The 12,901-nt window shown below is 36.3% G+C and overlaps 1 long non-coding RNA gene across 11 annotated transcripts; it reads left to right on the top strand.

The window, feature by feature from the left end:
• The first annotated feature begins 253 nt into the window (after positions 1-253).
• Positions 254-11,517, top strand: LOC142613263 (uncharacterized). 11 transcript variants are annotated; one of them, XR_012840255.1, is made up of 5 exons: positions 254-655; positions 2,403-2,583; positions 4,292-4,812; positions 6,917-6,953; positions 9,273-11,517. It is a non-coding gene; the product is annotated as an uncharacterized LOC142613263 (long non-coding RNA). The 11 variants fall into 11 exon arrangements; XR_012840259.1 differs by lacking the exon at positions 9,273-11,517 and having other exon boundaries at positions 4,292-4,425; positions 4,626-4,812; positions 6,917-7,868; XR_012840261.1 differs by lacking the exon at positions 9,273-11,517 and having other exon boundaries at positions 4,292-4,425; positions 4,580-4,812; positions 6,917-7,868.
• Positions 11,518-12,901: the final 1,384 nt, after the last annotated feature.

The raw sequence follows: 12,901 nt of genomic DNA, 5'->3' as shown, positions 1-12,901 counted from the left end.
TCTCCTGTCACATTGCTGAGAGATACACGTAAATGCGGGCGGAAATAACACGGCTTGATTGTACTACTATTTCGCAACTAACTAATAATTCACCGGATTTAGGAGTGCCTGTAGGCCGACTGAAAAAAAAAAAAAAAGTCTTCCCTTTTATTTTCTTTTGGGCTGTTTCTACGAGAATCGTCGGTGGGCGGTTGGTTCCACGTGTCAAAATCAGGTTCGTCTGTTTCCATTATAAATAACCCCTTAAAAAAAAACAACTAAACACCCCCAAAGCCCAAACCCCCCATCTATCCCCTGTAGGGTTAAAAACATAAAAACTCAAAAAATCCATCACCGTTTCCAAAAATACTATCAACAGAGCAAAGGAGGTAGAGAGAGAAAGAGATTTGATTCAGTTACCGGCAGTCTCTAATTCGCTTGGTGCAGGTCGGGAACTACTTCGCTTCGCTTGTTAAAAATTGGAATATCATTTTATCTCTTATATAAAAAAAGAAAAAAGAAAAAAATATATATATAGATAGGCAGGTGGCGTTTTGGGATTGGTTGTGGGGGCGAATTGGATCCCGCCTTGCATCAACTGAATCGGAGACCGCGGTGAAGAAGAAATATGTTTTACAGGGTTGCATGGATCTCATAGCTCATTTTCAGATCTCAGGTCTGGTTTTTCTATTTTTTGTTGTTTTTGTTTTTGATAGATACTTAAAGATTTGAATCTATCGCGTTCGCTTTATGATGATTTTCAAACCAATACCGGATTTGAATCTGGTCTCTTGTTAATTTTGGACCTTCCATTTTTCTATAATTAGAACATTTTGATTTACTAGTAATGGTAAAAGTTCAGTTTTTGTATTTTTATATTTGATTTTTTGATCCAATTTTTGCTATTCTTGTGGATCCAGTAATTTAATCATTTTTAACCATTTTAAGTAATTTTTTTTTTTAAATATTTAAAATTTTGGGGTGAATTACATACAGGTATTTAGGTGTAGTATATCAGATTTGCTAATTAGATTCAAACACGTAGCGGCATTGAATTTAATTGTGTTTGAAAAATATAACAGTGTTTGTGCGTTGTTGATAAATGCGACAATGTGTTTGAATTTGAATTTGATTTGATTGGATTACCTAAAGTACGACATCTAAGGAACCGTACTTAAGTTTCGGCCTTGGCCTTCGTTTTCTTATGTGAATCAATTTATTGTCTTAGTTGAATTTCGTTTTGTAATTTGATTTCAATTTGATGTAGTGTTTATAGGTAAAAGTTGAGAATATTTGAGACATGGCATAGTTTAATGCAACTATATATAGCATTTTATTTTTCATGTGAGACATGGCGCAGTTGTTTAGCTTAGTAAAACAATTGAAAAGCATGACGTTGTTTGCGTTTGAGTGATTTTGTATTTACCAATTCACTAAAAAAACCCTTTGGTTTCCCTTTGTTAAATAAATGGGATCACTATACGGGATCGCATGTGGCTTGAATTAAGATTTTCTAGATTCGACATGGTGCTAAAACTTCAATTTCAAAATTTGAGTGTCGGAATTTCCAGTTTATTGTGTCAATTTGTTGATACATGCTTTGGTGGAATCATCAAATAATCATGTTGTAATATGATAATGACAGGCTTTTACGTCTAGTTGACATGATGTTGTATGTTTTAAATTTGTTTTGGGTGTAAAATGTAAGCAAACAAACAAAGCTATGAGTACAACTGTAGCTTTTGTTGGAGACTTAAATACAAGCTTACAATATGGTCTTAAATGGTTCACCTTTTTTTTTTTATGCATAAACTTATGGTTGGCTAGTTAGGTTAACAACTGGGCATGTGCTTGCATAAGATATTCTATCAATTGCAAGGCTGCACATTGATTGAATTGTATAACTCAGAGAGAAGGATATACTGTGTTTGTGGTGCTTTATGTTCTCAGCATCTTTTTCCATTTCCCCACCAGCAGTGGCCTGAAATTTTTCCTATTTTAGATTTATGTGCTCGTCTTTCTGTCTTTTTATTTTTGGACCAATTGACTAGTTGGGTTATTGACTGGGTGCGTCTAAGTTGTGCCCAGTTGGATTAGGTGTGCATCTTCTTAAATTTAGGTTTTCACTCTTATGTTATTTATTTATTTTTAAATCATGGATCACAATATACTGCACTTGTGGTGCCTTCTATTCTTGGCATCTTATTAAACTTTCTTAGAGGCAATAGTGCACTGCACTTGGAATGCCCTATATTCTTGGCAACTTATTGAACTTTACCAGATGTGACAGTACAAAGTTCTTTCTTCTTCCTTTGAATTTCCCATTTTTGATATTGCAGGTCTTTCCTTTCTTTCTGTGTATATGTTAAATTAGTGCTTTCCATCCCTGCTTCATATATTCTTTCCTTTAATCATTTGTACAGAATATTTTGTAGAAATACAAAGTTGTTCACCAAATGATGCCAGTCAAGATGCTTATTGAAATATAATTTTTCACAAATGCTTCAAGGGAAAAGATATAGATTCCCATCCAGATGGTGCTGTTCTCTTCTGCAGAAAGTCTTCCTTTCATTAAAAGTTGCCTTTATGCTTCTCAATTGATTTGTTAGTGCTTCTTTCCTATCTTGTTTTCATGTTTTAAAATATCAATGTAAACACCCCCCCACCCCCGCGCCGCCCCCAACAAAAAAAAAAACCCTGCACCCCCATAAACACTTTTTCTTTTTCTTTTTTTGGCACAGAATCAAGAAACATTTTTTCTTTTTCTTTTTTGATAGCATATGTTTTTTTCAGACACTTTTCTGTATATTGAAGAAGGCAATTCATTCATAATTAATCCATTAAGAAAAAAGTTGGAAACTGAGATGTTGTAGGCGTAGGTTTGATACCTGCCCGTGTTTTTCTTAGGCACCATGGGCTTGTATCAATGATTATAGGCATAGATTCTTTATTTTTGCTTTGAATATATATATATATATATATATATATATAAATCTATATATATATATATAAATATAATCATGAATTGACCAGCAATTCAACTTGGAAACATTGTTCTCAATATAGGTTTGGGTTGTTGAAACTATGTTCTGCATTATGCTAACCATTGTTGTTACTATATTATGTTTGCTTATATGTTCTGATTATCTCTCTCCCTGATGCAGATAGTAAAGAGTTTGAGGAAAAACAAGATTAAATATGAAAAATTCAAGAATAGCGGTCTAGATTCAATATAGGGCCTTCTTGGAAGTTTTCATAGGCTACTTTTGTTATAATTAAGTCTTACTATTAAGTTTCTTTAGATTAGAAAGTTGTGGGTTCAGTTTTAATAAAATTTAACTAAAATAATTGCAATCTGGTAAATCCTAGATTTTCTGGAATGGGCTGTCATTATTTGTACCAAGTACCAACAACCATTAGCTTTATTTTGTGTTTGGAGTATTTTTCTTATTTGTAGTCAGTGACATTCATAGAGAGATTTAATATAATAAAATTCCAGTAACTTATTTTAAGCCTAGAGGGTGTGGTTGCCTTCTACTACCTAAACTGTGATTGCCTAGGAAAACTTAGGTGTGATTGCCCAGGGTTTATTTTGCTTGGTTTCTTGTTCTATTCATTGTTTTATCACCAAGTATCCATCAAATTCATTTAAGATCCAATCTTTTTTATTACCTAATCCTACCTAAACCCCTAACAACAATCCTTATTCAAAAACCCTTATTTAATATTGTATTCCTAATGATCCTATTCAGAGCGTTCTCTCTCTCTCCATGAAACTCCCCCCTCACTTAAACCAAAAAGGAAAAACAAAACTTGGGATGTCTGGTCTAGGTTGATACAAATTTCAGCTAACTGATTTATTTTTCTTGGGAGTTTTATGGCTGAAACCTTTGAATGGGGAGTTCGACTAGACAATTAAGTTAGTGGAATAAGGAAGATTCATCGAATGTGTACATAGTTTGTATATTTTATGGGCATTAGGTAGAACCAGTGAGTCTTAGCTTTTATTAATAATTTTTTTGACTGAAAGGGTAGAAAACTTTTATTAATAATTAATGAAGAGTAATCATTCTGTTTCTAACTTTTAAAAAGCAAAGAGGACCGGGAACTTTTCATATTATAATGTTAATTAGTCCATTGTTAAACCAAGCTGATTTTACTTTTTCTATTGTTTTCATTTTACCCATCTGCTTTGTAACCTGATTTATGTGATCTTTTAAAATAATTCAGTAATGTTGGTCTTCTGCACCTAATTAAATAATAACAATATATCGCATTTAAATCAGTGCCTTTCTTTCTACACACCTTGCAGGTGCTGAATGCATTGGGGTTCCAGACCATGTTCACGTCTGCTCACTAGATTTTCTACACGTCTTTCATAATTCACCTTGGAATGTTCAGTTATGGTTGGTACCCAAATGAACCTCTCCCATATGATGCTGAATGGTGAGACCCTGTAACCGACTTTGGGTACATTTACAATGTCTACTTGTCATTATTATGTTTTTATTTGTTGAGCATAGTGAACATCTCATCATTCTGTAAAGTTTTTCGTATTTTTCATGTAGCTTCATCAAGGATATTTCTTTTTTTAACACAGCTTCTTAGTACTTTGCAAGATGAAGTTTCTTATTTGGTTTTTATAGATAGATTCTGGGGAAATGTAGATATGGCTGTTTAGATGTTGTCATGCTGGAGGTCAAGAAACCTTTGTCAACCCATGTGGTACACGTTGAATGTTTAGATCTTAAAAGGGATCACACTTTCTAGCAATTGATGCAGAGAACATTGTTTAGGTGGCAGAATTGTTGAGATCTTTAGTTTACATTTCAGGTTAGTTCTAGATCTATTGCGTTATGCCTCTTCTTTTGTTGAAGCATATGGTATGTACCGGATATACATTTATGATTTATCCTGAAAATTCCTTATGCAGAAGGCTTGATATGTATTTCACCAGCCTTAGAACTGCTTGCTGAAACTTTTGCATCAATTATATCACACAAGGCTGAGCTCTGCTTGACCTAGGGATTCCTATAATTAAGTTTAACGTGCTTCATGATATTTGCTTTTCACTGAGATCTCCTTTAAACAAGAACATGAAGAATCCTTTCAAAATTCCTGCTGTTTATGTGTGTGTGTGTGTGTGTGTTTGTGTGTGTGTGTGTGTGTGTGTGTGAACCTTCAATATAACATGTTACATGTCTTCAAATATCTAGTGACTTTATAAGTTACTGACTTCTGATTACAGATTTGTTTACAAGAATGTTACAGTTTTTTCATTTTATGTGTACACATCATCTTTACCCTGCTTTTCCTTAATATAATGTTGCATGTCTGTAAATATCTAGTGAATTTACGAGTTGCTATGATTTCTAATCAGATTTTTAATAAGGTTACATTTTTTTTCCTAGTGACGTGGACATGCCCTTAGAATATAATCTACAACAATTAGAATAGAGTGGCTGATATCATATAATCTAAAAATTCTTTTTTCAACCCAATGATGTTCCATCTAAATGTAGAAATACACAATATTTAAGAAATATAAAATGAAATGGTTTTTTTTTTTATTCCTTCATTTTGGGAAAAAGGGTTAGGGAATTTATGCTTTAATGAAGAAGCAATAATCAACAAATATAATCATTAAAATTCTTTGATTCCCTTAATTTTATATTTTATAATCTTGTTAAAGTGGGTTGATCCATTTTGACACAAATATATGTATATTTGTTTGTGTCATGTTTGCATGTTGTGTCAAACATTGCTTTTTGACACCCTTGCTAACTGGGTTGTGTCATATCCAACTGTGGGAAAAGCTGTTTTAGTCAAATTTGTTGAATCATTTCTCCAATATCTTTGCCTAAATTCTCAATGCATCTTTTCTTGCTTCTTATCTAAGTTACTTTATAGGTTCAAATTGTCAACCAAACTTTTCTCTTTTCCCACCTTCCTTTGATTTTAGTTAAGTTTTTTACTTGTCAAAAAATAAAAATCTGATGGTAACTTTTTTTTCCTATTCTCTTTGGGCCTATATGGTTTTACCTTAGGAAGAGGGTGTTGGTTGGAAATTATAGTGATTTATCTTCGTCTTACGTGTTTAGAATTAAGTTAGTATATTTAGCCAAATGCGCAAGTCTGGACTCATCCAGTGGGTTCTTGTTCGAGGTCAGTAGGGTGATTTGTTTTGTTTAGACTTTGAATTTTAGCTAGCAGGATGGCTCCTCAATCTTGTTGAATATTGTGCTAGATAGGGCAAGATATGGTAAGGCGGGGTGTTTTTATGTATTTTTTAGCTTGGTTATAGAATACGGTTATGCCATGGTGCATGTTATACCTTGGGCAAGGAATGCAGTGCAGGACAGATTGCTCTCCATTGCTAATCATATGCAGGAGCTTTAATTTTTCAGACAGGTTTTGTGATGTATGGGATGGGTCTAGCAGAATAGGAATTTTGGTCATGGAATTAAATATCTTATGGGTTTAATTCAAAAACTTCAGGCCTGGTTTGCAGAAAAAGCAAACCAGTTTGGGGTTTTAAAACGGTCTTGGAAGAAGGCACTTGGCTTGCATACACCCCTATTGCCTGACTCTAATTAGGTTAACAGATTACAATTATATTACCACTTAAAAAAAAAAAGACTAAATAACAAAACTGCATTCAATATACAAGTGCAGACTTTTCTTACTGGCAAACAATAAGAAAAAATTGCGACTGGTTTGAATTTGGGTTTGTGGGACTATCTAGTTTAGAAAGGAATGCATGTAAAACTATGTAGTCCAACTAACCCCTTTTTTGGTAACCCACACACACACACAGATATATATATATATATTGTTCCTTGTTGGCAGGTTGAAGGGACCAAAAAGTGTTATACTTTGAGCTAGTTTAGGCATGTGCTTACTGGTTAATATTGCTGAATTTTGTGTGTTGTTTTAGGGGTTGATCCTGGAAGATCTCTGTTTTTTATGATATGGTAATCCTAAATTTCTTTTCCCAGTCTAGCATGAGTTATTTTCATCAGCTTGTTTTACTTAATTTGTATTATTGTGCAAAAGTACAATTGTACCTGAAACATGTGATTTTTACAGTTTTTTAGATGAAAAAAGAAAAGGTGGAGAAATGGATTTCATTAGGATGAGAACAAAATTAGGAACTCTGTCAATGTGCTGGCTTGTTTGTTTCGTTGAAGTGTTTTACAAGATACCAAGTCCAATGAACTTTTATTATTTTAAGGTAAATAGTGGGGGAGGTAGAGGTAGAGGTGGGGGCTTCAAACCAATACCAAATCCAATGAACCCGTTGAAACTAAAGGATTCCTCATTTTCTCAAATTAGAGATGGATAATTTATTACTAACAAAGTGATAATCTTGTGTTTTCATCATTTCTGTGGGATCTCATTATAATTGTGATTGTTATTGCTATTTATTATCATCCATTGGAGCCACTTGGGTTTGGTGGTCAGTTGAACCGATGGATTGTTGATTTATATGTTATCTTTCAGTCTTGTATGGTTTTTTTTTCTTCTTAAGATTATGAATCATGTTGGCTTGGTGCTGGTGGGCTGCTTTTATTCTGACTCCTGTGCGAGCATGTTCGGCTAGGTGTTAAAAGACTGGCAGGATGTGGATTCTGTTTATGGATGCAAACAAAATTTAGAGCACCTTTTCCTCAATTTAAAAAAAAAAAAAAATTGTGCACATTCGTGTTCTTCATTATCCGTATGAACTCAAGGTAACCTAGTTAGTGCTGCCCCTGGTTTTAATTCAGTTTTGTGAAGCCAGATCTTGTGATATTTTGCTTTGGATACATGTTGGGGATCAACATGCGGAATTATTGTGGGAGATATTTGTCTTAGAAAATAATGGCATTACCTATCACATCTTTGTCGATTGTTGTTTGATTCCTTAAATTTGTCATGTGAATCGATAATCTTTAGTATAGTGGTGTAGGGCCCTTGTGAAGAATTTCTTGGTACTTTGTTCCTAGCCAGAAAGGAAAACTAGGAATGTGTGGCATGGGTTTTGCCGATGGAGATTCTTTATGACTTTCTTTTTCCACCACCAACTTCCAAGAAATTACGAGTGAAAAAATTATTAGAGAATCAATAATGCAGATATGATGGGAGTGAAGATGACTTGAACATCAAGGAAGCCGAGTATATTATTATTATGTAGGAAATGCTTTGGAGTCAATGGTTCTTTTGGATTGTGCAACCAAAGTCTATGTTTTGCGTTGGGAATTGTAGGGTTCCTATACATATTAATTTCAATATTACAATTCCACCCTTAACACTTCTCCTCAAGTTAAGGCATAGTCTCTAGTTTATTGCAACAAAATGCCATTATTTTAGAATTATTTAGCAAAATGTCTGTTTTTCAAACTTGGTTTTAACCAAATTGAGTTACAGTAGAACTCAACATTAGCAATGTCGATTTCTATGTATATTTTGCCACTTAAATATTAAAAAAAAAAAAATTTAAGTGGAATTCGACATCGCTAACGTTGAGTTCTACTTAAAAATATACACAAAACTCGATTTTGAAGATATCGAATTTTACACAAAACTTGATTTTTTAAAAATAGAGTATATATAATATGAGCATTTTGCTAAATAGTTTCAAAACATGAGCATTTTGCTATATAATTTGTAAATTATGGGCAAATACCCATTTTCCCCTAGTATACACGCACATATAGCAAATCCATGCGGGTCCTGCACCCAGGTTTAGTAAACTTATTGGTTACTTGAGTTCTTGTTACAGCATTTTGAGTTGCAATTATTCGACCTACTCTTTCTCACACAAAATGATAACCTGAAACAGATGATTAGAAGCAAAATGAATTGTTGCTTAGTTGTTGCTTAGTATACACGCACATATAGCAAATCCATGCGGGTCCTGCACCCAGGTTTAGTAAACTTATTGGTTACTTGAGTTCTTGTTACAGCATTTTGAGTTGCAATTATTCGACCTACTCTTTCTCACACAAAATGATAACCTGAAACAGATGATTAGAAGCAAAATGAATTGTTGCTTAGTTGTTGCAATATATATATTCTTTTTTTTTTTATGGGAAACTAGGATAATTGACATTCCAACTTGAAATTGAATTACAACAGAGCACGGGGACAAACAAAAATAAAACAACAACATGAGAATTACAACAAATCATCCCTTAAAATTTGTCGTAGTGGGGGGCGAGTGACACCCTTCCAAATCTGTCTGTCTCGAGAGCTTGGAGCTTGGCTTCTCTTGCTAATGCATGTGCTGCTCTGTTGCTTTCCCTTTTCAGGTGTTTGAATGAGCAACTGGAGAATGAGCATGAAAGAGTCTTGATATCTTTAAGAATGTGACCCACCTTACCTTCAAAGTCTTCCATGGTTAGAGCTTGAATCATAGAAAGTGCATCATATTCAAAGATGGCACGAGGAATTTGCATCTCCAATGCGAAGAGGACTCCTTGGTGGAGGGCAAGCGCCTCAGTCACCAAGGCAGGGAAGTCGGATGGGAGGGGCTTGCTTAGAGCTCCAATGGGGTTGCCTGCACAGTTCCTAATGATTATTCTCATGCATGGGTGCCTTCCGATGTTTGAAGTGACTCTATCCACGTTGATCTTAAAGTAGTCTGAAAGGAGGGGGGGGGGGGGGGGGCGGGTGTGTCCATTTATGAAGTGTTGTAGGATGCACGGGGGGTGGGCGCTGAGAGCAGGCATTGTTATAATTGATTAAGGCTTGGTTTGCTAAATTCCACGCTTGAGAAGGAGGGATGCCTGCATCATTGTGAATGGCTTGGTTTTTGTTTCCCCAAATGGTCCAAGCTGTCATGAAGAAGATGTCTAAATCCTTGGGGTTCCCGTTCTCCATGAGTTGGCTTGCGATGTCCAAGATGTCCATTTTTTAGGCTGAAATGTCCATTGGATAGTCTTGCCATGAAGCCCAAGTTTGCCTTGCATGGGGGCAGAACGGAAGGGCGTGGGAGGTGGACTCCATGTCTTTGTCACATAAAGGGCAGAACCTCGAAGAGCTCAATCCTTTACAGCAGATACTGAGCATGGTAGGAAGGCCGTTCATGCATGCACGCCAGGCAAAGATTTTGACCTTTGGAGGGACTTTGAGCTGTCAAATTTTCTTCCAAAAGAGTGAGGCCGAGTGGCTATTAGTGCTTTCCCCACTTCCATTTTGTTCAACCACCTTAATAGTAATGTAATAAGCACTCTTGACAATAAAAGTGCCACTTTTGTTCCCTATCCAGATTAGATTGTCTTTTGGAAGACTGTAGCTAATGAGAATTCTAAGTACGGTGGCAGCTTCAAAAGGGAGGAAAAGGGACTTCACAAGCTCCGGTTTCCACCATTTGGTAGCTTCATCAATGAGCGAGGAAACCATAGGGAAGTTGTCAAAAGGTTTTTGGGGAGAGATTACCTTTTGGGTGGATGGTATTGGGAGCCATCTATCTTCCCAAATATGAATCCTTTTGCCGTTTCCCATCCTCAACCGGGTGCCTTTTCTAATGATCTCTAGGCTGTTGTGGATACTCCTCCACGCATAGCTTGGATTGTTCCCTTTTTTGGAATTTAGGACATCGCCATGAGGAAAGTACTTTGCTTTATAGATCCTTGCCACTAAGGAGTCAGGGTTTGAGAGAATTTGCCACCCTTGCTTGGATAACAAAGCCAAGTTGAAAGCTTGGAGATTCTGGAAGCCCATACCTCCAAAAAGTTTGGATTTGCACATCCTCTTCCAACTAATTCAAGCCATTTTTTATTCTTGATCTCTTTGGCCCCACTAGAAATTCCTCATCATTTGCTCAAGGTCATCACAAAGAGTTTTAGGCAATTGTAAGCAACTCATGGTGTACGTTGGTACGACTTGAGCGACGGCCTTAATGAGGATTTCTCGACCCTCTATGGAGAGAAGTCTTCCCTTCCAGCCAGCAAGCTTTTTGCTCACCCTCTCATTAATTTCAACAAACACCTGAGTTTTTTATTTCCCTATTAGTGAGGGCAAGTCGGGGTATTTCTTGTGTCTAGTGTCTTGCATAGGGCCAAGGATCCTCAATATTTCTTCTTTGACTTCAAGAGGAGTATTCCGGCTAAAGAAGACAGATGACTTGTCAGCATTGATTTTTTGATCTGAAGCCTTCTCATAGGCACTAAGGATATTGACTAGCTCCTTACGCTTGGCAGTGTTTGCCTTGCAGAACAACAGACTGTCGTCGGCAAAGAAGAGGTGGGTGATTGTGGGGCAACTCCTGCAGATGGATATGCCCTTAAGGGATTGGTGACTAGCTGCTTGGTGGATGAGGGCTGAGAGACCCTCAGCATAGAGGAGGAAAAGGCTGGTGGAGAGGTCGCCTTGTCGCAAGCCTTTAGTGGGGGTGATGTTTCCGTGAGTCTCACCATTGACGTGATTGAGGATATGCACTGCATGATGAGTGCAATCCATCTCCTGTCAAAACTCATTTTTTCCATAACCCTCTTTACAAAGTCTCATTTCACCCTATCGAATGCCTTATTCATATCGAGCTTAATAGATCTGTAGCTTTCCTTACCTTTAGTTTTGTGGTTCAAGTAGTGCATGAGTTCAAATGCCACCAAAACATTGTCTATAATTAATCTGTCTAAGGTAAAGACACTTTGGTTCTTTGTGGTTAACCTATTGTCGGGGGCGAAAAAGTTTCCTTTTTGACAAATGAGATTTACGTTGGGTCGGGGGCCTAAATTGAAACTCGACGATGGACTTGACGCATGGCCCAAAGGCTATCGGCGAAGATCCAAATAATTTACTGTATTTTTATGCCTTGGGCCTAGATTGAGACTTACAAGAACAGCCCATAAACAATCCCTATAGCAAACATGTCAACGTGGTTAAAAAGTCTACTGTAAGAAATAGCCCAGTAGTAAAGTGTTTCTACAGAAAATATCCCAGCGGTAAAGTGCTTCTGCAGAAAAGAACCTAGCCGTAAAATGTTTCTGGAGAAAAGAGTAACCCAGTTGTAAAGTACTTCTGCAGAAAAGAGTAACCCAGTTGTGAAGTACTTTTGCAAAAAAGAGTAACCCAGCCGTAAAATGTTTCTGCAGAAAAGTAATCCAGCCGTAAAAATATTTCTGCAGAAAAATAACCCAACAATAAAGTTTTTCACAGATTAAGGGAAACGTCCATATTTTCAGACTCATCATCCGTTAGCTTTGGAGAAAAGTCTTCTAATACAATAATATGAGAGAAAAATTTTATGGTAACAGTTACATCATAACCATCAATAGTAAATTAATAAGTAAATATCATGGGTTCCATAATAGCAAATAATGAGGAAAGCTTAGTTTGAGATGAAGGGAGAGAGAGAGATCCCAGCTAGTGCAGCAAGATCATTATGGTGCTAAAGCATGCTCATGGGAGTAGTACATGTAATGAGTAGAGAGAGTCCTTTGTGAGTAGTATAAGTAATGAGTGAGAGTGTGTAGCAAGACTGCTGAGACTTTTGGCTGGGGGGAGCTGTGTGTTTAATAATAGAGGTATGAGAGGTGTTTTTGAGCTATGAGTTGAAGAACTTAGTTTCTGTGTTTGAAATTGAGGGCTTAGTGACTTAGAACTTTGCTGGAGTTTTAAAAAAGCTGAACAGAGGAGTTGAGTAAGGATTTTTGGTGTGTTCTTCCTCTTGTTCTTGTTCCCCCTAAGTCATTAATGGAGAGTTTCATTTATAGTTCAGTTTTTTGCCAAGTCAGCTTCAGCTTTATGTTACATGAGAAATGATGAAATTTCAGCTTGTGAAGGAAGGGTTCAACCTCTGATGGACACGTGTCCTGTTCTGACCCGATTTGACAAGTTGGAACCTAATGGCATGGGCTCCAACTGTTGAATTGTGCTGAGTTTTGGCTGATTAGCTCATATGAGCTTCAACTGTTGGGATTTTAGTATGAGCTGG

Source organism: Castanea sativa, chromosome 10 (assembly GCF_040712315.1).
Source record: "Castanea sativa cultivar Marrone di Chiusa Pesio chromosome 10, ASM4071231v1".
Taxonomy (NCBI): Eukaryota; Viridiplantae; Streptophyta; class Magnoliopsida; order Fagales; family Fagaceae; genus Castanea; species Castanea sativa.
The sequence above is the reverse complement of the archived record's forward strand: the minus strand, read 5'-3'. Positions and strand labels throughout refer to the sequence as shown.